General features: G+C 38.2%; 1 protein-coding gene and 1 long non-coding RNA gene across 6 annotated transcripts in view; one reads left to right on the plus strand and one right to left on the minus strand.

The window, feature by feature from the left end:
• Positions 1–678: 678 nt before the first annotated feature.
• On the minus strand, positions 679–21,908 carry LOC131728030 (uncharacterized). The gene is made up of 3 exons (XR_009322493.1): positions 21,819–21,908; positions 16,655–16,864; positions 679–1,049 (listed from the first exon to the last, which is right to left on the minus strand). It is a non-coding gene; the product is annotated as an uncharacterized LOC131728030 (long non-coding RNA).
• Positions 20,592–26,484, plus strand: part of LOC117394789 (zinc finger MYND domain-containing protein 11-like) — a 53,404-nt gene continuing 47,511 nt past the window's right edge. For 3 of the 5 annotated variants that reach the window (XM_059019212.1, XM_059019219.1, XM_059019224.1), the window contains exon 1: positions 20,592–20,796. The gene's annotated coding sequence lies outside the window, so the exon portion shown is untranslated. Of the gene's footprint in view, positions 20,797–20,876; positions 20,957–26,484 lie in introns of those variants that run through there. The other 2 variants (XM_059019227.1, XM_059019217.1) reach the window with 2 other exon arrangements.

Here is a 26,484-nt window from a genome sequence, read left to right on the forward strand (position 1 = left end):
ATTTAAATTAGCCATGCATCAGACCCAGTGCGATTCTCATGTAGTTTAGCAGGAAACTCCAAAAATACTGTTTCCGTCTGTAGAGAAGGGTACACGAGAGACTCTCCCGAGGAAATCCATATGACATCACGTTTGACGTAAATGGTTGATAAAGCTCCGATTTGCTGATGGATTGTGCCTGCTTTTTTTAATACTTTATTTTAGTGTAGTCGCCCACACTGCTTTTCACACATCATCTTGAAAACAGTCCATTAGCAGCAATATGTAAAGAATCTGGTCGGCCCACGTATTTCAGATCACCATGGCTGAAAACCGGAGGAGACATAGAATTTTAGAGATCTGTGCTAGATACCTTCCTGGATTGCTTCCAAGGCTGTCTGGGTTGGATATGCTATCGAGAACTGCACAACAGTGATATGAAGAGGGTGCTGCTATTAGAGATGCACGGCTATCTTTATTTTTGTAACCTGACAGTGTACTTTTATTTTGTATCTCTTTATACCAAATATAGCATTCTTAGTTTTGCTGTACTTGTATGACTGCTTCTGCTATTGAAATATTGAGTAGTATTGTTGATTCCCAAGAAATAAGTTTATTTTGAGGAGTGTTGTGCATTGTATGGTTTAGCTACATTACTTAATGGTTAAACACATACCAAAATACAGAAACACATCATAATAAAGTATATACATTTATTTATTTATTCTAAAATTTATGAGGCATGATGTCTTCCTTCCCTGGTGCGAATGTCTCGAGAAAGGTGACTGGACCGGCTAATAACGCTAGATCGTCCCCTGCCAGAAGAGGAAATGCTGGGCATCAGAATTGGGTCAGTGGCAACGTCAACCATAAACGTGGCTGGTCTCGCAGTCTCAGCAATGCTGTGTCCATTACCACAATTTGCTGGTGTTGCTGCCTCATCCAACTAGCCCAGTCACATTGCCGAAAATGCTCTGCTTGTTGGAATAACATCTGTTGTCTGGCAGCAGTAGCCTGTTTGTTTCCACAGGACTGGATCGTGTGTACTCTGCCGCTGAATTGTTGACATCCTAGGGGTGATTAAAAATAAAATTATGTATCAGTGGATAAAGAACATACATCAATACATACAGCTTGTTTAAAATAGACGGGACCATGTGCAAGCCCATCCACTGAGGTTCCTGCCTCTCCTTCCTCCTCTTGCAGCTCCACAGAAGGAGCATCTGGATTACAGATCTCCTCCGCCCCTTCAGCATGCTGTGCGACAAACTGTGACGATGCTCCTGCTGCTGACTGGAGGGGGCTGGAAGAGAGGTACTACTGCTGGAGCCTTCTTAAAAATTGAAAATATACACACAAGAACTTTTTTTTTTTTTTTAAAAAGCAGCCCAAGATCACTTCCAGGTTTAAGGTGACTGTTCATATACAGCTAATAGTACATATGATTTACAAGTTCACAAAATGTGCAAGAAACCCCAGAACTAGGGTGTGTAATGGCAAGCAAGAATTCCCCGTTACCCTGATTAGGAGAGCTGCATGACGCTGCAGATGTTGAGCGCTGGGAGGTATCAATCAAGCGGGCAGTCACAGATGCCGCAACAAAGTCAATTTCTTCCCAGAATCGAAAAAGGGACTGTCCCCCCCCCCCCCCCCCCAAAAGACTTGGCATTACACAGTGCCATCTAGTGACTTAAATGCACGACTTTCAATAACTGGATTAATATGAAAATAACCTTTAAAAGACAATGTTAGGAATATTAATGTTAGTGCTCAATACCACAATCTTAAAACTAAACAGCATGTTACTTAAATTTTCCTAATCCCCCGCTGTTCTAAGTAAACCTTACATCGCAGAGTAATTAAATCAGACTTACCTTAAAATTAATCTTCTTCTCAATTTCATCTGTGCAGTCTCTAATAATGTCTGTAAAATCCAGTTTTCTGAGTATATCACATTCTGTGGACATGATGGCAAGGCTGTTTAGGCGATCCTGGCTCATGGTGGCTCTCACTTCATTCTTAATGAGTCCCATGCGTGAGAATGATCGTTCTCCAGAACAGTTAGTGCACATTAAAGATAGGTAAATGCGCTGAGCATTGGCGACATTCGAAAACATGGAAATCACTTGAGAATTCAGGATAAGTTGAAGCTGGTCAAATGCTGTTCTCTTGTGCTTGCCAGAAACAAATTTAGTAAACTGGAGCATTTCTGACGGGAAATATTCATCCAGATCTGAAGGATAGGTTTGCACGAGTGTAGCAGCTTTGTTTTTGATGTCATATTCTGACATGTTCTGAAAGTCGGTACAGAAACCAAACAAGTCATGCACAGTAACATACGCTTTTGATTGGTGCAAGCAATCTGTTGAAAGAGTATCCAGATTCTTTAGGAGAATATGGACACGAAATCTGTCTCTGCCCTGTAGTAAAACTTTAGTTCCACTGGGGCAATTGTGATCCTGCAGAACAGTGGGTGGTCGTCTCTGCCGTCGCTCTTCGTCTCGATATTTCTTCAGCACTGCAGTTTCCATTGCACGGTTTTCAAAATCATCACAAATCTCATCCAGAAATATTTTCAGGAGATTCAAGTAATTCAGCTACCACTGACAGTTCAATGTTTTGTGCTTGAATGGATTTACTAGTTTTGTCGAATCTCTCCAGAATGTTATTCCACAAATCTGTGGGTTAAAGCGAAAGGCAGATTGAAGTTACTTTGATCGTTAATTGGTGATGTGGGCAGACTGGGTCCGACTCCTTGTTCTGTACTACTTTCTAATTCTTCAGGCCCGTTATTTGGAACAGTAGCGCCGCCAAAACTCTCGTTGACCAGTTGTTCAGGTTCATTTGTTGTTGTCGTTACTTCGGTTTTAAATCCTATAAAAATGAAATTTCATAGGTTTCGGAATGTTTTCCAGCAGGCATTTTTCACTAGCTTGCTTTTCCTTTTTTTTTTTTTTTTTGTTTCGCTGCACCGCTAAGTTTTTCCATTGTTTCTGTATTAGTCTCTCTCTCTCTCGCGCTCTCACTCTCTCGTCGTCCTCCAGCGTGCGCGGCATCACCAGTAAGAGATGCAAGTGTTTCGCTAGCACGATCATGGGGCAAGTAGATTGGATTTCAAACTGTAAAATAGCTATTTTTATTTATGTATTTATTTTAACCTGGCTGCGGGCCCCTCGGCAGCCCAGGGCACTGGACAAATGTCCCGGTTGCCCCCCCTTAAATCCCTTTCTCAAACATTTTTAGTAATAGTTTTGAACAGAAAATTAGTAAATACAATCTGTATGATACTTTACAAACACATTTAGATCCATGCATGATTAGCATTATGCAAACTTTTAGGGAAGACAGAAAAAAAGTGGGGTTATCTGCAACATCAGTCTGATAAGGGAAATATTTCAAACAAAAAATGAACTTACCTGCTGCCATTGTTGGACCATGGTAAACTTACGTATTCCCATGTGACTTTTATAGTGGCTTTAGTTAAGGCACTTGAATGAGCCAATTAGCATTTTCAAGAGAAACTCGTGTTTCCATGTGTAAGTGGGCATTGATTTCACGAGCATTTCTTTGATTCTCACAGGTAATTGAGACTTTACTGTTAAAGTACTGCGGACGTTTTTTTGGGCTCTTTCACAAGTTTTTCTTCCCAACATGCACTTCATGTGAAAAACACCACACATGTAAACTGGCCCATTGTCTACCATTGTACCAGTGCTTCAGTAAACTGGCCACTGTGTTAGTGTAACACAGTGGGTGTTACACATCTACAGCCAGGCAAGCTTAGACAATCCCATGACACCACAGTGGCCTTTACTTTACAAGTCATTACTATTATCTTGGTCCTCTAACAATTGAGCTAACTTACATCTAGACAACAAGATCATAATGTATCAAATATACAGTTACAGATTGATCTACTAATACACGTCATTTGCTTTTTTTTTTTAAATACAATCCCATTTGAACCCATGAAATACAGCCTGAAAGAATGTGAACGTGTGTGCTTCCTGCACTGCCAGCCCTGTGATTGGGCCAGTTTGTAGGTTAAACACACAGGCTTCCAAGCTACAGATACCTTGCCCAGCTTGTGTACCAGTTTACTTCACATGTTTGACCCCAGCAGTTCCTTTTATCCTGTTATGACAAGCTTAAGTAAATATACACATACAGTATATACAATTATTATAACTGTGTCTTGCTCACCGAGTCTTAAAACAGAAACTCTTCATCTGTTGGGTCCCTGTGGCAAAGTGGCTTGCAGTGCGCAGGTGTAGAGGTGATGCAGTAGAACAACAGGACAAGCACAGTTCACGATCCAAACAAGCTCTTTAATTCATGTGCGCACGGTTTGACACCGTTAAATAATACTACTGGCAACTGCACAACAATGTGTATTTGCACAGCTCAATAATAAAGGTTACAGTCCAGAAACAATAATAAATGCAGGCACGGCCCCGTGCTGGCTTCACAACGACAGCTCCTGGTGTTAGCCGTCTAATAAACAAATAATAATAGTGTTTGTTTTATAATTATTTAGCAGACGCCTTTATCCAAGGCGACTTACAGAGACTAGGGTGTGTGAACGACGCATCAGCTGCAGAGTCACTTACAACTACGTCTCACCCGAAAGACGGAGCACAAGGAGGTTAAGTGACTTTATCAGGGTCACACAATGAGTCAGTGGCTGAGGTGGGATTTGAACCGGGGGCCTCCTGGTTACAAGCCAGTTTCTTTAACTACTGGACCACACAATAAACAAACATGCACAAAAGCACTCACGGTTACTTTTCTTTAGTTCGTCCTTTACAGGTCTTCTCAACCATAACAAAGAAACAGTTCGTTCGGCCACACACCCCGATATACCTTCAGTCACGCCCCCTTGGTAGCAAGTGCAATCACATCTCCTCCAATCCATGACTGACATATCCCCTTACCGCAGTAAGGCGCTGACTTCTAGTAGTGTGGCTTCGCCCCCTTTTTGGATGGCCAACTTCTGACTGACCCTGGAATGAACTGCCAAACCATCCAGTCCGAGGCACACTGTTCCTGTTATACTGTGCCCTCACAGGATAGTTTTAATTGCAACGATTGTCTGCATGTAGGTTTTAAGATGTTCTCAATTGTAACAAACACATTGCTGTCTGCCCCTTAGAGGATTGTAAAAAAATATATAATATTATTATTATTATTAATAATAATAATAATAATAATAATAATAATAATAAAATGGCTCCTGGTTTATAGACCTGGCTAACTGCGTTTTGGTTGATTGTCTGAAGTCTGACGAAGGCTTATAAGCTAATTTGAAAAAAAGAAATAAAAATAACATAGATGTTACTGCATTGTATGCAATTATGTCATCGATCTACATTGAGGACATTAAAACGGGCCGTATGTAAAGGGTCACGTTTGTCCAGTGATTCTTTAGACTAAGAGCTGCACTAACATGAATAGAATAGAACAGAACCCTTTGATGTGTATTTTCAGCATATAAAATAGTGTTTTCTTGTATTCATTAAAACATTGAGCTGAACATAATTCTGAAAATGCAAGTCAAATAAAGTACATAGATATTAATTTAAATGCTGTCCATTGTAATTTCTTATACTTTGTAAAAAACAAACAAACAAAAAAAAAACACATGATTAAAAGGTTACACTACAGTAGGGGTGTTCAATCAATCACTGTCCTCTACCTTTTCATCTATCCTATGGTGTTAGAATAGGCTCCAGGTTTACTTTTTCCCATCATTTTGGTCATGTCTCAGGTTCCCCCCCCCCCCATCTTAAGAACATCAGGCCTACGTATGTGAACTGAAGCAGATGCTGAGCTGCTCATTCATGCCTTTGTCGGTTCAAGATTAGATTACTATAATGCTCCGTTTGCACGTCTCTTGCCACAAGCTCTTCTTTGTGTGCACTGCAGCTTCAAAATGCAGCAGCGAGGGTTTCAACTCCATCTAAACTCCAACAGCATGTTACATCATTCTTAAAATGTGTGCATTGGTTGCCAGCTGGTTTTAGAATGGATTTAAAGATTTTGCTCTTAACCTACAAGTGCTCATCTTACCTTGGACCTTCTTTCCACACGGTACTGCTCACTTCCAATGTCACTGTTCGTACTTTGAGATCTCCAGATGCCGGCCTCCTTGTTGATAGGGCTGAAGTCAGCTGGAGCCAGGGCACTTCAGTTGCAATTCCCCCCTCACCTTTGGATTCTATTTCTCAGAGTATTAAGAGATAGACTCATGAATGTTTTCAAATCTAAGCTTCATTTTTTGACCTGCCTTTTGACTGTTAGTAAGCACTAACAGTCAAAAACTCTTACACAATTCACCCAAGCAGATAGCTATCACGATGACCAGGACAGAAAGCAGTGTCACCTATTCTCTTTGAACCACAAAAAATGAAGAGCAGTTAATTATTCAGAAAAGAGCGCATAGTTATTTCAAGTGATCAAGAAGATAGGAAACACCACAGCAAGTTCCAATACAGGCATTGTTATAACTTATATAGACGTGATGTAGGCTCTTATGTTGGATATCATTTTCAACACTATGCTGTAGGTTGTTTATTCTAGTGAGTACATGGTGCGAAATGTTTAATGTGAAAATTGAGTGTTTCTGTACCTCTCAGAGCCAAAACAACTTCCTGAAAACTTTGTCCATTTAGGAGAAATTAGATCTCCTTTTAAATACATTTTATTTCCAACGTTGATAGAAAATATTTTTTGAAGATCTTACCGCAATAAAGGTAGGTCTTATAAGTAAACACAGGCAACATTGAGGTGCCTGCATTAGTAAGAGCTGGAGCCGTACAGGGAGAGCCCACCACTTAAGGTTAAGTTTTTAAAAAAAAAAAAGTACAAAAACAATGTCTACATGACATTAATTTAATTCGTTTAAATGTATTTTAATTTCCATTTCTAATAAATAAAGCCAGTTTTTGGTATAAACAACTTGACATGTATCATAACTGCATATCACTACAGCTCTTCTTGCAAAATCTGTTATAAATTGACAGTGGGAAACAATGTGAGAAAGTACAATGTATCCAATGTAATTAGAATATGCTATCAGGTCTCAACGTACAAATGCAATCTTTTTTTTATTTTTATTTTGAGATGCCAAATAGATGGGTGCTTTTTCTATTTCTATCTGCTGAAGGACATTTCTGTCAGGTTTTACAGCAGTGACTAATAGTATGATCTTTACTATTCATGCTTTTCATTCACTTAGTAATCTGTTACATTTGGCACGGCTGCTGTGTGTTTTTCTTTGACAAATGCATTTACAAAATTCAGTGTAGCTGCAAAAAAGAGTTACCAGTAGTAGTAGTAGTAAAAAAAAAAAAAAAGTTTAGCATGTTTTAATTTTAAAAGATTTTTTTTCCACAGATGTTTTTATCGGTGCACTTGGAAAGAGTTAATGCTTTAAAAGGCAACTGCAGAATGAATCATTTATAAAACGTAGCATAAACAACCAGGACAGATGAGTTTGAGCAAACTTGATAAAACATTCAGCTCATTGCAATGGAATGTAAATGCTATGCTTTTGGCACAGGGAAGGTGGTAATGTCAGAATAAAGATACAAATCAACTACATGTCGTGAGATGACAGGGATTTTTATTTATTATTAGTTTTTTGTATACGAGTAACCACAATAACAGTATAAATCGCTCAAAGTATTTAACTGGGCTTGAGGCCCTAGCAGCTTTAGTAGTCTTGTAAAGTACTGCAGCCCTTCTTGATGACACCATTTCTTTAGTAATACTCATTTAAAAATACAAAAATATACAAAACATTGTTTCTTTTGAATATTTAATCATTATTGTTTATCTTCCTAGATTCATCTCATTTTCAAGGGCTACCTGTCACACATAAACTGAGACAAGTTACAATATATACTGTACATCAAAACACAATTCCATCCACAGTAGCACGAACATTTTCCTTCAATTGTATTAGAGTTTCTACAGATAGGATTCTGTTGCTGTTGAATTGCATTCCACATGCACATTGGAAACGGTACAGTATATGTGCAGTCCAGTATCACAGGAAGTAAATGGGATGAGGAATCAAAGTACAGGTCTGCCATAAACACTTCTAATGTTCTGGCAGGACAAAAGACCTCACCCCAAAACAGAAGCAAAGTCTGTAAAACAAAATGAATAGTGCTAAGACTGAGGAGCACCATGGTGTTGTACAGTTAGACCACATCAGCTTAACACAGTCATTGTAGCAATACATGACATGAGGTGTATCCATTATGTGCACAGGGATAGATACTACACAAGGGAGACATCTCTTGTAATGGCACAGAACAAATACTTTAAGAATATCCCTTTTAACATATCATTTCAGTTTTTGTACCTTTTAAAGGATGCAGTTAACAGCTACACAGATTATTTATAAAGCCATTTATTTTTCAGTCCTAATTGCTTTTATGGCTGTTTTTTTTTAAGATGGTATGAAATGAAATTCACAATGACTGCAAGTACATTATAACTATGTATAATAACATTGTAATTAATACATTTTCATATCAGGGGCGTTTGGGCCCAGGTGCCCCTTCACACCCATGTTGCATCACTAAGCAGGAAGGGGCGGTGCTTATCGCTACGGTAGCGGGGAGCACGTCTGCTGTATACTATGTTACAACAGAAATGCGATGCGAGGTCTCGGTTTAACATGAATGCAAGGTTCAGCAAACACATCACAGAAGTGAAAATCATCCAGAGTCATATTTAAATCAGTCAATGATAAATACAGTACAACACAGCACATTGTAAACGTGACAAGGTATCTGACCAAATGAGTTTGTAGAAACGGAGCAAGGTATCCACCTGCAGCTGACAGGCTTTCCCGTGTTAGTCCCTTGCCATCGCTGGACCATTTAAAACGTACACAAATAATTACATACAAAATGAGAAGTACTAGATAAATGCCCACTTATTGAAGCGAGTTAAAATATTTCAAAACTTGAAAAAGTAGTTTTTGCATCTGAATGTTGTATATCTTCACATTTATCTGTAAATATTTTTTGTGTGTCTAAAGTATATTCTCAGACATTTAAAATAAACACAAACCTGTTGCATCAGTGCTTAATTCCTAATTGTCTGGTGTTACAGTGCACTTGTTTTTGCCATTACTGCTGATTAATCTCAACAATAGAGAACTGTACTTATTACAAGGTATGGTCTCAATTCCTTTTAAAAACCTCACTTAAAATCACCAACCAGCAAAGGAAAATAGCACAGAGAGCTTAAAAGCTTAAAACTCTTCTTCACTTCATTTAGAAACCTACCATCACACTGCAACAGGAATGTCTGCAGAAATATAAATAAAAATGTGGCCAACAAAATGCCAACCAGCAAGGCAAAATAGCACAGATATAGCAAATGAGATTAAAACACTACTTTAGTTAAACATTGCAACAGGAATGTCTGCAGAAATATAAATATGACATGCATGACAAGAAGTGCTATAAATATGAAGTTATGAATTCATACCTATATTTAGCACCTTGTTAAAGAAATGTGTGTATGTGGACTGCTTAAATAAGCTTAAAAAGACTTGAACAGAATTAAGTTAAGTGGTATTTATGAGGAAAATGTGAAACAGGCGATCTTACAGCAAATGAATCAGTCATGCCTTCATCAGTACCACACAGTGGAAAACGGGCCCCATAGTTACCAAGTTAATTCCAGGAGTGTAACCAAATAGAGCTAATGGCTTAAGGATTTCTAAACTGAAAGCTATAACTTAACCTGTGCAGCAGGCATTGCATATATACTATTGTTCTTATTCAATCCTTATTAGAGTGTTGCCGCTTCCAATGAAAACAGAATACAGCAGGGAAGATCAGCTATCATAATGACTCCATTAAAAACTCTTTCAACTTGACACATTTTATAAGCAGATATACGTGTATCTCCAATAGTGATGTAAAAGAAGTTTGAGTGAGCTCCACTGCTGATATGGATTCTGTGTAACCTATAACAATCTAACTGCTCACAGTCTTTAAACACATACTCCATCGCTAGTGTGGTGATCCTCAAATGCAGAGAAACACCTTGCACAGCCTCTTGCTGTGGAAAACTGTATGATGCATTTAAAGATAGTAACACATTTACCAACCCATTCATTACTAATGACTACCGTACAGATATTTGTTTTACATACAGTTAAATAAAGGGCTGGACGTGAACCGCAAACCATACAGTTCAAAGACTAGATGTCTTGGAGACCAGCTCTGTAGTAGATAGGGAAGTACGGGTCTTATGCTTATGAACTCATCAGCCATTAGGAGATTCATTACAGAGTCCTACAAATCCACTACGAAGAATGGATCACTGAAAATTCACCAGTTACTGAAAACGTTACTTTAAATGGAGTTTCTGTTCCAGTCACTGGACAGAAGTACAACGAAACTGAGAAAGTAAAAATCCGAGATGCTGTGGATATGAATCCCATCGTCCAATTTGAATTTAGAAAGACTCGCCTCACCTCACCTCACCTCAGAGATTCAACAGAGACAGTAATAGGTACAGGCTTACTGCAGTCAAAAAATATCCTGGACTATTCAAACCAATCCAGTAATCTTTATCAAATTATTCAATCTTTTATAGATATTCATGAGTTCAATGTGTCCACGTTCAATACTTATGTAAAATGTGAACTACAGGAAGCTGTAGTGGGATTTAATGTGAAAACCAGATTAGCCAACGCTTTCCTGTTGTCACATACAAAATAATTTCCAATAAGGTTGAGATATATGAATGATACATAGTGGATGACTTGACTTGCCAATCACTTGGCATATACAAAAAAAAAAAAAAATGGTGACTTTGGAAACTCGAGTGCACTGGGTTTTGGTAAAATAACTCCCTTCATGATTGTAAATATGAAGGGACTTCACAAAACACCAGCCATGGCTGAATCATGGGCAATTGAATATCCAGCAGCAGTAACCTTAGGCAGAACACCACCACTGAAAAGAGTTCTAAATATAACTGACCCTTTAAAAACGCACTATCTATGGGCCCCCAATGTAGATTAGGACTGACTTTTAAGGCCACTCAGACCATACTGGGACCAGTTTTGTGTTTAAGACCCCTTACGATACTGTGTGTGCTGTGGGAAAGCATAGTTTAATTGTAAAAGTCACCAGCCTTTTTATTGTTAAACTATGTATTATTATTGTCATGTTCTGAAAGTAATGGACTTTATGATGTGTGCCAGATTTGTGGTAATTGCATGAATTAATTTGTCCTGAAAGATGAATGCCTATTGTGTTTATGCCTAACTGGGGAAGTCAAAGAAAATAAATGAGAAAAGTCTGTCCAATGCTTTAAATGTACTGGAAGTAGTATTTGTAGAACTTCTTGTTTATCTCCAAATTGCACACATGCTGATTAGATTTTTAAATAAAATATGCAAATCAATGTCAGATTCAGAATGAAAGGTCACAAATTACAATTTCCTTCTCTCATCATAGTGAAGCATGTAAACCATTTAACTGAGATACAATCATGCCGGAGAGCTTCGGCAAATGTAATTAGTCAAAATGCCACCATGCATGAAAATAACATTTCTTATTAACTGTGCTTTCAATGCAAAACAGACATTAGCCTTGCAGAGATTTCAACACTACTTTTTTTTTTTTCTAACTAAATATACCCACCGCCGTTATATTTCCTTTCACTATACTGCGATTCGGATATATCGCGGTCCTGGAGTTGGCTCCCTATTTTTATTGTCTATCTGTGTCATCCTTAGCTGCAATATACATAGGTATTTAGAATTACTGTTCATTTTATTTCGTACTGCACATCACAAACAATATACATGAATGGATTATTTCAATGCAGCAGGTTTTTGCATTTGAGAAAGGAGAGGAAGACTCATGAAATTAATTGTAGACTGAAGTTGATGAGAAGCAATTACCCTCCATTGTACGAATTAAACGGTGTGCTGCTTTTTATACGAAAAATGAGAAAAAAAAAAACAGGTTGCGTTGTACAGTATTTGTTAGCCTATTTGTTTTTCTATGGGTATCTCGCTGTATCACGGCCCTTGATATAGAGGATTTATATTGGACCCTGACACCCGCTATAGCGAGTGAGTGGTGTAGCACTGTTCAATAAAGGAAGCTTGTGTGGAATGACTGATTTATTTTTTTTTTGTTTGTTTTAAAGTGGCCGAAGTCAACGGTACCAATATTGAGAATGAAGCATGGTAAAACACTGAATGTGGTATGATTGCTAATGAATGGGGTTTGTTTGTGATATTTCTAGAAGAGCCCTAGCAGTCTATAATCCTGTATACAGTGAACTGCATGTTAACCCATCTAACATGGGCACAGCAGTAACAGAAATCAATTCCTGTCTTCTTACATTTATACCGAAATCAAACACAATTTAAACTACTGTCTTGTTTCCGTTAGCCACTGGAGTCTGTGTATTTACACTGACAGCAGAACAAAATTAACATGGCTTAAACAGACTAAAGCCAGACAATTATCTTTGATGAAGGAAGTGTAAAAACATTCTTCATGACTTGGGTTAAATGACTGTAAAATATAATTCACTGTTTAAAGACACAAATCAAATGACAAAAAACACTTGTATTTTCAAATGAAGGGATAAGCCGAAACTGAAGACCATATCTATTTTTGTTGCACACTTGCCAATATAAAAAAGTATGTTTTATTCCTCTTATCTAGCTAGCTATACTTCATTTCAGGCAGTGACAATATTAATCTGCTCTCTGAGAACTCAGCACACATTAGAACAGATTTTCCATGTAACAAAATAGTTCTGGTAAACAAGTTTTCCAGTGATTTATCCCACATTTCTACACATCTGATAAGCACTATTTTTAGGTCAATAGAGAATTATTCTAGAGGACAATGTTTTACTGTTCTCCTTTTTATGTCTGCAATCTTTCTGAAAGGTTTTATGGTTTTCTTTTTTATTGAGAACTTCACAGTAGCTGTTCCTTTTGACCATCTAGCCTGTGTTAAGAGTGAATGCAAATTGTCCCTCTGTCCTTAGACTTGACAGTCACTGCTGCGCCATTGATAATGACTGACAAATGGAGAGTAATGAGCTTTTTACTGGTGTATTTTTAATCGTAACAAATAATCACATGATTCGTATATTTAGCACATCTCTAGCTGTAATGTACAGTAAAAAAAAAAAAGTACAGACCCCGATTCAGGTTTTTCTGCAACATGCAAGAGATCTCCCCCTAGTGGCTGATTAGTTAATAATACTGAGAAACATAGGGGTGGGTTTTTAAAAGGGCGTAAATGAGAACTACCGTGCTAATGAACAAGTCGATATGTAGCATTGATTTTGGCATTTTCAAGCGGTCGTTATGCCTATTTTGTTATTAAATAAATCGTGCTAATTTTAGAACATTTCCAAAATTATGTTGCTTTACTAAATAATGTTAATATCTTAACAGGCAGTGCTTCTTGCGACTATTAATTTTGTTTGCGTGCCTAAGGAAATCCATGTTAATTGTCAATAACGCAGATGCTGGAAAATCCCCCCCGTACTTCTCTACACTACACAGCTTGGTCTTCAGCTGAATAGTAAGAAGGGAAGGCTACCGGCTCCTGTCCAGCCCTTCATTCAATTCAATGGACCGAGATGCCAAGTCTAGACTACCCAAATCTCACACAACTTGCAGCAAGAATTGTTTATAGAACATGCTCTTAACTGTGGGGTCACACCCTTCCAGTCTACATAATGTGTCTACTATGCAAGGATTAAACAGTTTGAAATGCTGTGTTTACATGACAACTGAAATTTAACAAGCCTACTACTACTGTGGCTACGTCAATTATTTTTTCTTTTTTTTTTACAGCAAAGTTTTAGTTCACAAAAAAACATTTGTGTAACATGCATTCCAACAGTATTTAAGCTGCTGACCACATGTTTCTTTGCCTCTGTAACACTAATGATGAATTTAGTAACTTTACTGTACTAGCAGGCCCTTTACTCAGAGCATCACCCCTCACATCATTTGGTGTGTCGAGCACCTAATTCTCTATCCTCTTGATGAAGGTAGCTGCAGGGGCTGTACAATTCATTTTCTCTGACTGTCTGGGTCGTGGTTTGGGTTATCTGGTGTGTTATATCTGAGGTGAACTCCTGCACTATATTATTTGCCACTAGGATTCTGCAAGCAAGATTTAAGCAGCTTTTATTCATGACAATGAACCAGGACTCTGATTCTGTACATATGTATAAACAAACTAAAACATGTGAGAGGTGGTGTCAAGATAAGTAACAGTGCTACAGTTGAAAACAATGCAGTGTACTACTTTATTGCTTTCAGCTGCTGCTTAAATGCAGCATTTTCAATTGTAAACACATAACTCCTCCACAGAGCATCACCTAGCAGATCCTTCCAATTGTAATGAAAAATACACGTTTGCAATTATTACATCTCCTCACACATTCAATCGGATGGATCCAGCAGGTTAAGTAAATTAAATGTATAATTCATTATTATTTTGATGATTACTGACAGAAGTAACATACAGTGCCTTGCGAAAGCATTCGGCCCCCTTGAACTTTGCGACCTTTTGCCACATTTCAGGCTTCAAACATAAAGATATGAAACTGTAATTTTTTGTGAAGAATCAACAACAAGTGGGACACAATCATGAAGTGGAACGAAATTTATTGGATATTTCAAACTTTAACAAATAAAAAACTGAAAAATTGGGCGTGCAAAATTATTCAGCCCCTTTACTTTCAGTGCAGCAAACTCTCTCCAGAAGTTCAGTGAGGATCTCTGAATGATCCAATGTTGACCTAAATGACTAATGATGATAAATAGAATCCACCTGTGTGTAATCAAGTCTCCGTATAAATGCACCTGCACTGTGATAGTCTCAGAGGTCCGTTTAAAGCGCAGAGAGCATCATGAAGAACAAGGAACACACCAGGCAGGTCCGAGATACTGTTGTGGAGAAGTTTAAAGCCGGATTTGGATACAACAAGATTTCCCAAGCTTTAAACATCCCAAGGAGCACTGTGCAAGCGATAATATTGAAATGGAAGGAGTATCAGACCACTGCAAATCTACCAAGACCTGGCCGTCCCTCTAAACTTTCAGCTCATACAAGGAGAAGACTGATCAGAGATGCAGCCAAGAGGCCCATGATCACTCTGGATGAACTGCAGAGATCTACAGCTGAGGTGGGAGACTCTGTCCATAGGACAAAAATCAGTCGTATACTGCACAAATCTGGTCTTTATGGAAGAGTGGCAAGAAGAAAGCCATTTCTTAAAGATATCCATAAAAAGTGTCGTTTACAGTTTGCCACAAGCCACCTGGGAGACACACCAAACATGTGGAAGAAGGTGCTCTGGTCAGATGAAACCAAAATCGAACTTTTTGGCAACAATGCAAAACGTTATGTTTGGCATAAAAGCAACACAGCTCATCACCCTGAACACACCATCCCCACTGTCAAACATGGTGGTGGCAGCATCATGGTTTGGGCCTGCTTTTCTTCAGCAGGGACAGGGAAGATGGTTAAAATTGATGGGAAGATGGATGGAGCCAAATACAGGACCATTCTGGAAGAAAACCTGATGGAGTCTGCAAAAGACCTGAGACTGGGACGGAGATTTGTCTTCCAACAAGACAATGATCCAAAACATAAAGCAAAATCTACAATGGAATGGTTCACAAATAAACATATCCAGGTGTTAGAATGGCCAAGTCAAAGTCCAGGCCTGAATCCAATCGAGAATCTGTGGAAAGAACTGAAAACTGCTGTTCACAAATGCTCTCCATCCAACCTCACTGAGCTCGAGCTGTTTTGCAAGGAGGAATGGGCAAAAATTTCAGTCTCTCGATGTGCAAAACTGATAGAGACATACCCCAAGCGACTTACAGCTGTAATCGCAGCAAAAGGTGGCGCTACAAAGTATTAACTTAAGGGGGCTGAATAATTTTGCACGCCCAATTTTTCAGTTTTTTATTTGTTAAAAAAGTTTGAAATATCCAATAAATTTCGTTCCACTTCATGATTGTGTCCCACTTGTTGATTCTTCACAAAAAATTACAGTTTCATATCTTTATGTTTAAAGCCTGAAATGTGGCAAAAGGTCGCAAAGTTCAAGGGGGCCGAATACTTTCGCAAGGCACTGTATAAAAAGATGGTTAATGCTATAGCCATTCACCGCTGGAAGGTTTTGTTTGCAGAAAGAATGGCAAATAATGATCAAGTCATAAACAAGAGAAAATCATACAATACTAACATCATGTAGATGATACTTTAACAATTACTTACAGAATGGACACTTTCTTTTCCATTCTTTAGAATTGTATTCAAGCAGTTCTGAGACAAAAAAGGCATTGTACCAGTCACAGGTCCCCAACACACTTTATTGTAATTATCACCCAGGCCACCAAGTTATAATTTAGTACATGTGTAGGATTACTGCACTTCTCTTTTTAACATATCAGTATTAAAACAGATTTATTGCAATAAATCCTTGTTTGAGTTACTTGAAACTCAAACTGAATTAATTATAGATTGTATGGTGTGTGTATATGTGAGTCTATCACCATCTAGTGGAAGCTTAAATGTACTGACATGTAAAAAAGAAAATAATGGCTGTTGTAACTTGACAAAATAAATACACATGTATTTCGGCCTGGGTGTCCTCAGCTCACTGCGGACCAGTGACTCCTGTGGTCTGGCTCCTCCGACGCTGTAGCTCTGGGTTGGCTGCATGGCTGGCCTGCAGAGTGAAAAGAAGCGATTGGATGACAGCACACGCTTCGGAGGACAGCGTGTGTTCGTCTTCGCTACTCTCGAGTCAGCAGAGGGTTGGTAGCGGTGAGCCGAGCCTAAAATACAATTGGACATTTCAAATTGGGAGAAAAACAGGGTAAAATCAATTGGTGACTACTAAATTAAAAAAAATTAAAAAAAGTTTAGAACAGAAGGTAGGAAGTTAGAAATGCATGGTATAGCCTACCAGGTGAAGTAGTATGATCTATAACACTGGGAACCTTAAAAAAAGAATAATGTCTGTGCTTTTAAATGAGTCGCCTCCCAGCCCAGTAGGGGAAAATGATGTGCTAACAAGGGAGACTTAATGAGGCAGTCCGAGGGCTAGCTTAAATCTAAAAAGTTCTCAAACTTTTCTTATGTTTTGCTCTTGTTGTTTCCCACTGGCCTTGCTCACTGGTTGTGTCACTGTTGGCTGACACCTCTGCATGTTATGGAGGAAGTAACCATCTTTTCCCCTTCCCTGGTGTGCATGAAAAAAAAAAAAAAAAATCGGACATTTGTGGATTCCAATCTCGGTCACATAATCCTCTGTTTTTGCTAGTAAAGACAGTCAAGATTCCAGAGTAAAATAATGCAGACACTAGATACTGTAGATTTTTCAGGATTAGATTCATGTGTTATATTTGCTTTTTTACCAGGGAAGATTTCTTACTATGCCATGGGATTTTTGAGGTTAGGGTTTTGTGACAGTTCTTACAGTTGTAGCAAATACAAGAATTTCCTAATTCTTACCTGTCATGCACTTTCCTTCACTATATACCTGTAGGATTCAAATGTGCAGTTTCAAAAGAAATGATTTATTTTAAAAGATGGCATCTGGCACTATACTAGGCAAAATAGACTTCAGTTTCACTGCCTTTCCTTCCAGGAAGTCTGTTACACTTGTTTGCATTTCCTAAAGTCATTTCCCCTCAGCAGTGTCTTTGGGGGTCAAGCATCTTACTGGCTACAAAGAATGTCAATCAAAAGGAGAAGCAGCTGGTTCGATACTGACAGAAAAGAAGGCTGTGCCGGGTTTTCCAGTTTTGCGCTGTACAGAAATCAAGGTCTACTTAGGGCAGTACCAAATATCATAAATTGAAAATACATGTTTGCCAACACTCAGTTTTCCTGCAAAACTAAACATTTGTGATTATATAGTGAATGAATGTGCATGTCGTGTAAAATGTATGGATTTATTTTGTTAAATGCAATCACTTCAATCAGACGTGAGCTGCTTTGGGATCCATCGGGTGTCGAGAAGAAAATGCAATTGTTTAAATCATGTGTAGTTATTTCTGTTGTGCCAACACTGATGCCATTAGCAGCTACAATATCCTGCACAGTAATGTGACAGTTCTCCTTAAGAACTCAACATGCTCTATATTTGCAGTCACAGCTGTTTTTATTACTTTATTTATCAACTTTGATGCAGATCATTACTAACACTATCAGCCTTGACCAAAGCAGGAAAGAATTGATTGCTCCTGTAAAACATTAACTTTCATTATCCGACAACTCCATTTTACCAATACCATAACACATGCCATGTTACCAGTACTGTTCCTCTTGCATGAGCAGAGACACTTCATGAGGCAGTCCGAGGGCTAGATTAAATCTGAAATAAGGGCGGTATGCAAGTTCTGAGAGGCTGGGAAAACTGAACGATGTTCCGGTTTGCGGTTTCTCTTACATCAGGATCAAATCAAGCAATTCCTAACATGTAAGCACCACACAATGGGAGGAGAGATACAGGGGGCTGTTTTACCTTTTGGAAAGGAACTGAAGTTACAGGTTCCATGGATCTGACCAACTTTTATTGAAATGAAGGAAAGGCCTGGAACTGCACAAACACCCGCTTTTGCAGCATGGAAACAAAAATGGGAAGATAAACATGTACTCTGCACAGATATTTAGACACATATAGAAAGAATTATGCTAGCTCGGCTGGATTGCTTTTACATTGTAGAATAATAACAGGAAGTCTCAAATGTAAAAAAGATTAACAAATGCCAGAAGATCATTTGAATGGGAGGAACATGAGGTATCATTTTAATAAAAATATGGGTTGTAATGTTTTTTTACTTTTCTTAACTCATTCCGTTATATGAGACATTATGATTATGTTGCTGACCCTGGAATGTACTTACTGGGATTACCAGACTTAAAGTTTAGAGATGAATCAGCTACTAGGAACCAGACGAGCTGTTTATTTTGAATGTTTGTTATGTTTTGTGCAAAAAAAGATTACACTTTTCTCCATTATGTAAACAAGGCTTGTACCACACCCATGAGACATGTGCATATTTACACAACATACTTGAGTATAAACTTAGAAAAGAAAAATACTTGGTGTCAGACTGCACAGCCATATTTACATTGAGGCAAACAAGACAGCTAGTAGAGGGAATCACACCCTTTATTTCCATAGGGATTTGGTGTGGACCCAACAACAATGCAGATGTATATAAAATACTGGTATACATAAGTGCAAGATTAGACAGGTTTTTACTGTATTTGGTTACTGTCTCTTTAAATAATTAAAACGCTTTAAGTACAACAAAATTGCTTTGATACCAAGCAATCGGGTGGCATTGTGTATTTTGTTTTAATATCTAGATTTATCCGCATTAGTTAAGGCAGCAGATTGAATTTAGATTTAATCAAGCCCCATGTTACTTTTGAACTTCCCATGTATTCTAGTCTTTACCCCACATAATGCTAGTTTCCCCATCAATTGTAAACAGTCCGGATCAGATCATTTGTGGCATCGATTCCTTAACTATTACCCTTTAGAATACCATCCAAAACTTCAAAGGCCAGTCCATCATACATCTCAGAAGAAACCCGCGAGCAGAAAACAATTTCAGGAAGGTCCTTTATCACCCAGAAAGGGTTACCAATGTATTCATAAGAAACCCAAGATGGTCAAGAGAGGATAGAGATGCATGAAGAAAGCAGGACAATTACAAGGGGATGACTTGCCCTCCCCCACCCAAAATGTTGCTCCTATCTTTAGTTTTATGGGCAGAAATCTAGGGTAAGATTTTTATTTTACAATTGTAATATTTATAAGGAGACATTTATGATAGTTCTTAACCAGTATGTTACGTTATTGGTGAAATCTGGATCCTTTCACTCTGAGATGCATTCAGGGTAATATTGTAAAACAGGTCTACCAATGCGTGTTATTATACCGGACTGGGTATAATGATTGACAGCAGGATAAATTCCAAAATGAGGAGACCGTGTTTGCGGGAACTTTCCAACAGGTGGCGACAAAGAGAAACCTATATTAGGTGAAGGGCCAGAATAACCCCCTTACTTCCATACAGCAAGTAAGGGGTTTAAATTACCTTTTTCTTTTTCTCAGTTACACGTCTGTAAAACGATTTGCTACTCCCCCCGATTATGGGTTTTACCGTTAAATTACATTTGAATATTTAAATGGACTGGCTAACATCTAGCAAATATTACTCCCAAATATTTATTTCTTACCTTTGTAATAATAATAATCTTATTTTAAGATCAATGTACACATGGATGCGGGCACTTATTATTTTTAAATCGTGGATTTCCTGAGCTATAATTTAAGAGGTACAGTACGTGTACACACGTTTGCAAAAGGTTAGTGCTTCTGAAGACTGCATTGAGTTAAGCCTGCAGTAAATGACCGTACAGTATTTGTTGCATGCGATGCTTAACAATCTCCTACCAACACCAGCTGTATTGCGCCTTTTTCTAAAGAAAAAAAGTGTCACTATTGCCAGAAAACAAGGAAAACGCTAGCAACTCTTAGCACCGCCGCTAGAGTTCTCCTCGTCTCAAATCTGTTCAGTCTGCGATTAGACTGTTTACTCTCCATAGCCCTAAACTGTGGATAGACAGAATACACACATTTAGACACAAGGAAAACTCTTCCGGGAATACAAATGTAACACATTTACCAATCACACACGGGTTTTTACAGAACCGCGAGTTACTGAAACGTGCATCCCCGACGAAGGTAAGACTTTTGTATTGTAAATATGTGACTTGAAAATAAAACCCAAAGAGACAGACGTGCTTCTGTTTTATGCGATGAGGATCTGAACATGGCGTCTGGCGTCTCTCAACTGCTGAGCAAAATATCAACGAACGAGGGTTTCAAAATATATGCAGTCATGGTCAGTTTTAATGGTTCTTTGGAAAACTTCGGTAGACTACCACACAGAACTAGATTTTAAACAGTCTCGTTTTGCGGATTGTGAACAACTAAACAAGTGTTGGCAATTAATCATTTGCACCATTATTACCCTCCAGTTAACAGCCATACCCCAGCTGTGAGATCTTTTAAACGGAGGAAGTACAGTATATCATGTATGTAAAGCTAATATTTCAGTTTAGAAGACAACGCATATACCCATGTGCATTTTAAAGTGATGGGTTGATGCTAAATCTCACAGTAAGAAAGATTGCGTAAGTGGCCTGGAAATGTAGAAATCCACGGACATTCCTGAACACTCAATCCGGGAAACAGATCAACACGCAGTAGGAAGGGCTAGCTGGCGTTTCGTTGACTGTAGAAATAATTGTTATATACATTTTGGTGCCTCAGTTTAAGTTACATTTTTACACTTTTCTGAAATCTAGATTAAATGTGGTAAAACGTGCGTCCTGTATTCCGATGTATTTCGTTTGTTTAACTACCTTTATTTGAATTTGTATTATTAATATATATTTCTTTACAATACACATTTTACATAAAATGTGTTGTTTAGTTTAAATGTTAGTATTGATCTGTGCTACGAATATTGTAATCCACACTACACATCCATGACAAAGGAAACAAGTAAGGTGGTTGTATTCCTAAATCATCTGTAGCTCGCTTTCTGTCTTGCTTTACTAAGGTTTTTGGCAGTTTTTATTTTGTATTTGTAGTTCTTACAAATGCGTAGCGTAAAGACAACAATGTAATAAACACAAGTCTATGTAAGTGTAAGCAAGCAGTAATGAAAATGGACGTTTGTGGTTGCCAGTCAACATTACCTGCTCCTACTCGTCAGTGGGCAAGTTGCCTGTGTTATCAAGTCAGTCACATCCACCACGAACATTACGATGAAGAGTCGGGGATCCTTATTTGGTTGGTTCTGAGGTAGTTTATAGCATCACGTGATCAGCATATTGAAAACAGATGGCCACATTAATTGTATGCTACAGTAGCTTTTGTTCCAGTGATAAGCTTAAATGATTTTTCTGTATTATGCAGCTTTTTTTTTTTTATGGTTTTGAAACAAGAACACAATCTTCACTGGAAAGACCCCTATACTTAAATGATAGCTGGAGAAACCAGTTCCTACAAAATCCAGATTGGTTTGACATCACTAACCAAACGAATTAATTGGGATATTTTGTGTAGAATTTGCCAAATGTCTTAATTGCAAGTGTATAGATTTATGTTCCACATTATAAAAGCATTTTATACACATTAAGCATTGTCACTCGGGTCTACTGTACAGTAAATGAGATATGACGTACTAATTAGGAGTCCCTGTTAAATTCATTTTAGAGCTGTGTTTTTTCTTTTTCAGATTGTATCTGAATCTTTCCAAATGGCATTTAAAGTTTGTGAGACTGGAGATGTAAAATGATATACCTGTTCAACTATAGATAATTAATAGAACAAAAGGCTTTAGTGGAAGTTGTCTAGACTGCATTCGTTTTGTGGGGAGATTACACATCTGTTCTTAAGTGATAGCTTCATGTTCTTCCTTAAGTACTGACAGATATACTTGGCCATGTTACAAAGTTATCTTCCACATTTAAAATGACATTTTTAAATAATCGTACAGTAAAGGAAGATAACGTTCTCCTTTTAGGATTTGTGGTAAATAGTTTACATGTGCTTTATTTCTTACTGTTGAGCAGTCCAAGTGGCTATCTGCTTGGAATGTGCTAGAAGTTTGGTTAATCTTTGTTCTGTTTCGGAAACAAAACTGATTGTCAGTGCAGTTCAGCTAGCTTAGCAACAAATTGCTTCCACAAAAAAATAAAAAATAAATGGTAAAATAACCTTTTTTTCAAGGCATGCTGTGTGTGTGCTCCCTGCTATAGGTTAAACCTTGTGATACCCTAGCCTAGTGTACTGTATATATATATTTTTTAATGGAAGTCCTCTGCTTTAATTATAAACTGATGTAGACACTCATGGCATTTAGAGTAGTTTGCTGTGTATGTTTTCCCATTTATGATAAAAAGCAAATAAATAAGTGAATACAAAGCCAAGAGGACTCACAAACTACCCAAGCAGTCACCACAGAGTACAGTACTGTAATTCTACATTGCTATGTGCTGATCCATTATGTGAATAATTCCCAATAAGGTTAATACGATTTTGTCTAAATGACCCCCTTAATTTAAATATAAAATTTAAAAATAAAATGGCATATTTAGAAAAAAATATCTTGCATTATCTTGGCAAGATATTTGCTCTTATTTCAGTAGTTTTGTTTGCAAACAAACTGAGTGTCTGAGTTGATTTGTACTGAAAAAAAAAAAAAGACCAGAAATCTAATTTTAAGAATTTGAATTCATGGTCTCTTGTTTTGAGAAAGGTGGTTGTTTTAAGGAGCTTTTAAGGTTAGCGATTTGCTTTTCAAAATAAGCTTATTTTTGTTATTTATGAAAATCTGAAGATATCCACCTTACCCCATTGGCAGATCATTTCTTACATAAAATTGAAAACTACAAGTTTTTTACTTTTTTTGTTCAAATTTGAAGGTGGTGATTTTTGCAGGAGTAAGTTTGGAGATGACTCTGAATCAGAGGACTGAAGCCTTGTTTTTAAATTAGCTAGGCCAGCCTTAGTTTATGTAAAGGACATCACCCCCTGCAGCACTGTCCCCATAACCCCATGCTGGGGTGCTGGTGGAGCTCTGGCTTTGAGGGAAGTGACCAAGCCACCAACACCATTTTTTGCAGATTTTCAGAGGAGATTCACCGTCCAAGTACTGACTAGACCCCCGTCTAGGTTGTTCTAATTATGAAATTCGATGAGGTCAGTTATGACTGCAGACTACTGTTCAAGTGACGTGGATCAAAGCTGTATCACAGAAGCTTACTGTATATTTTGTACAGATGAACCCAAGTCTGTAGTTCATGAAGCATTGTCCACTGTAATAGTCTTTTGTTTCTGTCAGTATATTCTGTAGGAAAAGTTCAAAAACCACCCCTTCTGTACAACTTTCTGTGAGATTCAATGTGCACACTGTGTTCAATGTTAACAACACAGCTCCAGTTCGACCTGCTGATTTGTGTAATCTTAATACTAAGAGATGGATATTAACAGAGAGCATGGTCTCTCATGAATATATTACTGCTGCAGACAGGTGGTGAGGCACTTTGCCAAGGGGCATTTGAGAAGCTACTTTCTGTGTACATCTGTCACAAAGACATTCATAAAAATAAATTAAAAAATAGTCATAAAAAGAAAAGCATTCAGGTTTGCCAAATGGATCAACTTACTTATTTGAAAGCATCAGTTGGTAGCCTCTAAATAGGAAATGTGTGTATTTGTGTAGTTCTTTTGGCACAGCTCACCTTCCCTAGATAAGACAACTCTGCTGTTAGCAGCTGGATACCATATTTTTATGCTGCAAATGAGCAGATGTCTGATAACCAAGAGAAACACTCGAGGCACAGGTGGCTTTATTAAAACTGTTCAGGAAGGGAACGTGCAATATCCAACTGCTTACTGTCGTCATGCTGAAACGTATCTGCTTCCCCTGTGCTGCAGCTGGGGTCCTGCGGCATGTTGCTTTGTACAGCATGCTTACTCTCCAGCTCTCATTCCTGGGTGTTTGTGGATTGTGATCTGCTGCTACAGTAGAATATCCTCAGATACTCTGTGCAATGGAAATGGCTGTATCAGATGAGGCTCCCAGACTCCACTGTCAAATATATTACTTGTACTGCATACAGCAATTTAGGTTTTAAAAACTGCATTTTTAGCTTGGGCAATGATATAATACTGTAATAATAATACTGTAGCACCACCTCTTTCTTTAAAGAGACTTTCAGTGCAAGTGTTACTGTGATACAGTGCTGTCCGTTTGTCCTTCTGTTTTCAGTGTTTCTAGTGATTCCTGGTTTATTTTTAAAGCTGCTCTCTGCTGGATCAGGGGTGTGGAACCACCCTGGTCCTGACTTGCACCCACTGTACTGTAACTTGTTATTGACGTTGTTCATGAGGTGCCAGCATTTGTAAGCAATCACCTCCTATTAAATCTGCTCTTAACTGCAGTATCAAATTTATTTCAGGTGTAATCCAACCAGTAATACAGTAAGGCCCTGTCCACACTACATAACCGATCTCGAGAACCGTACTGAAAAACGTTTTTTAATGAATCCAGCTCAAAGAGTCCACACTAAAGTACCGTTTCATGTTTAGTCGGGCTTAATGCGTACAAACACTATTAGAATAGCCCGGTTACAGTTCCTAGCAGAGCAATGGATTGTGGGACTTAATATTACATCATCCCACCATGCACTGTATTTTATGTTTACAACCCGGCAAATATGGAGCCCGTGCCCATGGAAGACATAGCACTTCTTAACATGAACGTTATGGCTTTATTTCTTAAACACAAGGTACGTTTTATTCTGAACTCTGAAGTTCTCCTTGACCGATTTCATCGCTCCAGATATCAGTGTGCCTTGATTTCAGTGTCTGATCACATCGCTCCATGATTCACCATTTCACAAGAAGGCTCAGAAATTGTATACGGTGTAGCAGTATTGATAGTTGTTCTCAGCTCCTTCAGGCACCTGTTCTAAGTTCTGTATTTGTAATGTCCACGCGCCAAAACATATTGGAAAGCATTTTGGGATATTGGAGGATCCACAAAAAATGTAGTTTGGTATTACAGCGTCCACACTTCTGACAAACCGCACTACCTGATGCGATCTAATTTAGAACCGGAATCAAGACTACCCCCTGAGGTGATCTCGAGTCCGGTTCTCAAGTACGGTATTAAACGCTGTGTAGTGTAGACCACTTTTAAGCCAGTTTAAAGGCAACTAATACGGTTAAAAGGCATAGTGTGAACAGGGCCTAAGTATTTCCTGATTTAATAAATAAAACCTAAACTTAGTCTCACCTGGGTTTATTCGGTTTGCTTGATTAGTATCGATGTATTGAATTCAACAATGGAGGCTAATCAGTTTACCTTGAGTTCAGAGTAGACTGAAAAAGCCTTCTAGTCGAAAACCTCGTCATTGAATTGTGCGTCACCGGTCGGCAATAGAATAGCCTGGACTTGAACCGGCGACCTCCAGGCTATAGGGCGCATCCTGCACTCCACTCAGAGTGCCTTTACCAGATGTGCCACTCGGGCGCTCCTTCAACTGCAGTTTCTAACACAATTTCAGTTTGCTGATTATTTGGGGGTTTTCAGAAACAAATAAACAGCTGGTGGGTCATTCTTCCAATAGGGTGCCTTTTGGACCTTGTGAAAAAAATGAAAATCAGTGTGTATTTGGGGAAATAAACATTTTCTATCATAAACAGAACATTTAAAATGAACCAAAAAAAACTTTTGCCAAGCTTAACAACATAAAATCTGTAAATTAAAAGCCATAAATTCCTGTTTAAACTATATTTTGCGTCAACTCTGTTACGGACACATAAGTAACTCTCTGAAAAAGTGTTTAAGCT

The sequence above is a fragment of the Acipenser ruthenus genome, chromosome 3, assembly GCF_902713425.1.
Source record: "Acipenser ruthenus chromosome 3, fAciRut3.2 maternal haplotype, whole genome shotgun sequence".
In the NCBI taxonomy this organism is placed as follows: domain Eukaryota; kingdom Metazoa; phylum Chordata; class Actinopteri; order Acipenseriformes; family Acipenseridae; genus Acipenser; species Acipenser ruthenus.